A 4,804-nucleotide genomic window follows, 5' to 3' on the forward strand; every position below is an offset into this window, starting at 1 on the left:
CTTATTCCATCACACCTTGTTTGCTACTCTGTGTAAACCAGGTGAACATGAATCAGAATCAGCAAAATCAACGTGCTGGTAATCAGGGGAATCGGTTGAACAATCAGGCGAATGATTCAGATGAAGAGAATGTTTTCGCTGAGCTTGTTCCAGAGGAGGATTATGCATCTGCTATTGTTCAGCCTCGAGTTGGAGCTGCGACTGTGAAAATTGATTCCTCTCTATACCAGTTGTTGAAGCTTGAGGGATACTTTCGGAACTCTACCGAGAATGACCCTCAACGTCATTTGCAGAATTTTGTGGATGTGTGTGCTAATCACATCCTGAACAACGTTCCACAAGATGCTATTCGGTTGAGGTTATTCAAATATTCCTTGGCTGGAGAGGCAAAAACATGGTTCGAGAAGCGCCGAAATTCGATTACTTCATGGGCGAGGAGATGGTGGCTGCTTTTCTCACAAAATGGTACCCCCTAGCAAGAAGGCTGAAATTTGGGACAAGATCTATGAATTTAAGCAGCGACCGGGGGAACAATTATATGAAGCATGGGAAAGATTCAAGGATTATTTGCAGAAGAGTCCTAATCATGGTTTTCCGGATAATATATTAATGGAGAAGTTCTACCGAGGGTTAGATCCAGTGACGCAGTCAGTTGCGAACAATGCAGCTGATGGTTGTTTCATGAACAAATCTTATCGACGGGTGACCACTATACTTAACAAGCTGACGACTCATAATCAGGCTTGGCACTCAAACAATGCTGATGTGGTACCGTTTGGTAGTGCTATGATCCAGAATATAGTGAAGGAGAATCAAGATACGCAGCAGACCTTGGCAGAACTAGCAACAAATATTTCCTTGCTGACAAAGAAGTTTGATGAATCCCAGATCAAGAAGGTAAATGTTTGTGAGGAAGATGCAGTTTTACCGAAAGGGATGTACCATACTCAAGATGGTCCGTTCCATGATGGGCCCCCTATGCAGGTTGAAGATGCTAATTATGTTAATAACTCTCAAGGGGGTTACCAAAGACAGAACTACCAAGGTGGTTATCAGAGTCAGAATCAGTGGAGACCTCAGCAAGGTCAGGGTGCTTATAACAACTCTGGGAACTACAACAATAACTATGGTGGTGCGAACCAAGGGAGCTACAACAACAGCAACAACTTTGGGAACAAGAGTTCCAACCCTTATATACCACCGAAAGGGCAGTCAACAGAGCAAGGTAGTTCGAAGGTTGAATCAATGCTTGAGAAGATTCTAGCAAATCAGTCTAAGTCTGAGAGGACTTTATCTGGGCTGACAGAGACAGTGGGTTCCCATACAGCAGCAATTCAGAAGCTCGAGTCACAGATGAGGGATATTTCTAGAGAGCAGCACCCTCCTAAAAAGGGAGGACTTTCGAGTGACACTATTCCAAATCCAAAGAATGGGGGAGGCGGTGTAGACCGTGTGTTTGCAATCACTACTAGGAGTGGTAAAATACTCCAAGGGGCTGATAAGAAGGTGATTGATCTAGAGCCGATAGATGAAGAGGATGAGGTGCAGTCTGAAGCACCCATTACTGTTGATGAGAACGCTACTGACAAGAAGGTTGCTGATATTCCGGAGATAGTGAAGGCAGCTGAGAACACAAGTAAGCAGCCTGTAAAAGGGGCTCTCCGCCCTTTGACTCAGTTTTTCAAATCTACACCACCTGTTCCTCAGAGGTTGGTAAAGAAGAAGGAAGATGCTAAGTTCGAGAAGTTTCATGATCGGTGAAGCTATCTATCTCTTAATTTCCCTTCTTGGAAGAAATTTGTAAAGGAGATGCCCGGTTTTGCTAAATATGTGAAGGATTTGCTCACCAAGAAGAAAACGGTTCAACATGAAATCGTAAGTTTGACTCACACTGTGAGTTCCATCATCTCAACTACTACTGTTCAGAAAAAAGGAGATCCTGGGGCGTTCACCATTCCTTGTTCTGTTGGGCACCATGATTTTGCTCGCGCTTTGTGTGATAATGGGGCGAGTATTAATTTGATGCCCCTTTCTATATACAAACAATCAGGTTTGGGGATGTCAAGGCCGACTACTATGAGGTTACAAATGGCGATAGGTCTATCAAAAGACCGTTGGGGTGGTTGATGATGTACTTGTGCGGGTTGGTGATTTTATGTTGCCCGCTGATTTTGTAATTCTTGACTGTGCTGTTGATAGGGACATTCCAATTATTCTGGGGAGACCTTTCCTTGCTACAGGGAGGGCTTTGATGGATTCGGAGAAAAATGAAATCAAGTTCCGAGTCAACAATGAAGAAGTGACTTTTCAGGCCAGTAAAGGGATGAAGTTACCCAGTGCTTATGAGAGCATTTCGGTAATTGATTCGGTTGACGTTCTTGAGGAAGCAGTAGAGTTCAAGATGGAAGAAGAAAGTTTGGGTGAAGCTCTAGCTGGTATTCTAGTTAATTTTGATGCTGAAGACATGGAAGGTTATGTGGAGACGGTAAATTCGCTTGCTGGGTTGGGATCATATTCTTACCAACCAAAGAAGCTGAATCTTGATCTAGAAAATAGAACAACTCCTCCAGCAAAGCCTTCGATCGTTGAGCCACCTAAATTGGAGCTTAAACAGCTTCCCTCACATCTGAAATATGAGTTCCTTGGTCCAGACAATACATTGCCAATGATTGTGTCACCCACTGCGACCGAGAGGAGCAGATTTTACAGCTTTTGGAGGTGTTGAGGGAGTATAGGCGTGCTATTGGATGGACCATAGCAGACATTCGAGGTATTCCATCTGGGATCTGTGAGCACAAAATCCAGTTGGAGGAAGGTAGCAAACCAAGTGTAGAGCATCAGAGGCGACTGAACGAGAATATGCAAGAGGTAGTCAAGAAGGAGATCATCAAATGGTTAGATGCTGGAGTGGTTTACCCAATTGCTGATAGTAAATGGGTGAGCCCAGTCCAATGTGTTCCTAAAAAAGGCGGCATAACTGTGGTGCCAAATGCAAAGAATGAGTTGATCCCAACTAGAACCGTGACCGGATGGAGAGTTTGCATGGATTATCGCAAGCTCAACACAGCCACTAGCAAGGACCATTTCCCCATGCCTTTTATTGATCAAATGCTTGATAGGCTAGCGGGGCGTTCCTACTATTGCTTCCTTGATGGTTATTCATGCTACAATCAGATCTATATTGCCTTGGAAGATCAGGAGAAGACTACTTTCACATGTCCTTATGGGACGTTTGCATTTAGCCGGATGCCGTTTGGGTTGTGTAATGCACCAGCCACTTTTCAGAGGTGCATGATGTCAATTTTCTCTGATATGGTGGAGGATTACTTAGAGGTGTTCATGGATGATTTCTCTGTAGTAGGAGATTCATTTGAAGAGTGTCTTGACCATCTGGGTCAAGTGCTGAAAAGGTGTGAGGAGACCAATCTCGTTCTAAACTGGGAGAAGTGCCATTTTATGGTAAAGGAAGGGATCGTCCTTGGTCACAAAATCTCTGAAAAGGGAATTGAGGTAGATCAAGCAAAAATTGATGTGATCGCAAAACTTCCACCACCTATCTCAGTCAAAGGTGTCCGAAGTTTCTTGGGGCATCTTCGGGTTCTACGTGCGCTTCATCAAAGATTTCTCCAAGATTGCTAACCCGGTGCAAGCTTCTTGAAAAAGAGGCGAAGTTTGTATTTGATGATAAGTGCCGAAAGGCGTTTGATGAGTTGAAAGAGCGTCTTACGACTGCTCCCATTATCGTTGCCCCTGACTGGTCCTTGCCATTTGAACTAATGTGTGATGCTAGTGGTTTTGCAATAGGCGCTGTGCTTGGGCAGAGGCACAATAAAATTATGCACCCGATCTATTATGCAAAGGCGAGTAATTAATCGAATGCGCCGGATGAATTACACGGTGACTCGAGCAAGAGCTCGCTATTGTGTTTGCTTTTGAGAAGTTTCGGGCCTATTTGTTGGGGTCCAAAGTCGTGGTTTACATCGATCATGCAGCACCTTGAGATATCTCATGGCAAAGAAGGAAGCAAAGCACGGCGATCGGATGGGTGCTATTGTTGCAAGAGTTTGACTTTGAGGTAAAAGACCGTAAGGGTGGCACCGAAAACCGTGTCATGTCGACCATCTCTCTCGCTTGGAAGAGGCCGGGAGACCCTGCGAGGGAGCTTGACATAGATGATGCTTTTCCGGATGAGAGGGTGTTGGCTGTGCACATGGAGGTGGCGCCTTGGTATGCTGATATTGCAAATTATTTGGTCACAGGTATAATTCCAGAAGATATCAAAGCATACCAGAAGAAGAAATTCTTGCGGGATGCTCGGCAAGTGAAATGGCGCTGCCACATGATGCCATCTAGGTAACAACAGTTTTACTAGGTTACCAACCTTGGCGTTAGGTTTGTTCCTACCAGATCAAGTCCAACAAACGCCCTAAAACGCCATCCTCGGCTAAGCGGGCAAACAACAGGACCACCGCTTGGTTATGAACAGTCCGCCTGGGTCAATCTTTACCTAACCTTGAACATCATGTTTTGGCTTTGATCATGACGCATTAAAGAATTATTGCCATGATCTCAGTAGTCTAGTGTGACGTAATCCAACGGAGTATTTAGCCTATAAGGCTAAACATGAACTAAATAAATTAATAGAAAATAAAAACTAAAAATTATACCTTAAAGATGAAGGTTGTGCTCAGCAGAGAAGGATTTTATATGAACAAGATTTTTTATATTTATCTGCTTCAGCAATTTGAATTTGCCAATAACCTGATTTTAAATCAAATTTAGAAAATATAATCGCATTATGAAG

The 4,804-nt window shown here is 43.8% G+C and overlaps 1 non-coding gene across 1 annotated transcript; it reads right to left on the reverse strand.

The window, feature by feature from the left end:
* Window positions 1–486: 486 nt before the first annotated feature.
* Window positions 487–593, reverse strand: LOC132044461 (small nucleolar RNA R71). Its single transcript, XR_009412189.1, has one exon. It is a non-coding gene; the product is annotated as a small nucleolar RNA R71 (small nucleolar RNA).
* Window positions 594–4,804: the final 4,211 nt, after the last annotated feature.

This window comes from Lycium ferocissimum, unplaced genomic scaffold (genome assembly GCF_029784015.1).
Source record: "Lycium ferocissimum isolate CSIRO_LF1 unplaced genomic scaffold, AGI_CSIRO_Lferr_CH_V1 ctg4552, whole genome shotgun sequence".
Taxonomy (NCBI): domain Eukaryota; kingdom Viridiplantae; phylum Streptophyta; class Magnoliopsida; order Solanales; family Solanaceae; genus Lycium; species Lycium ferocissimum.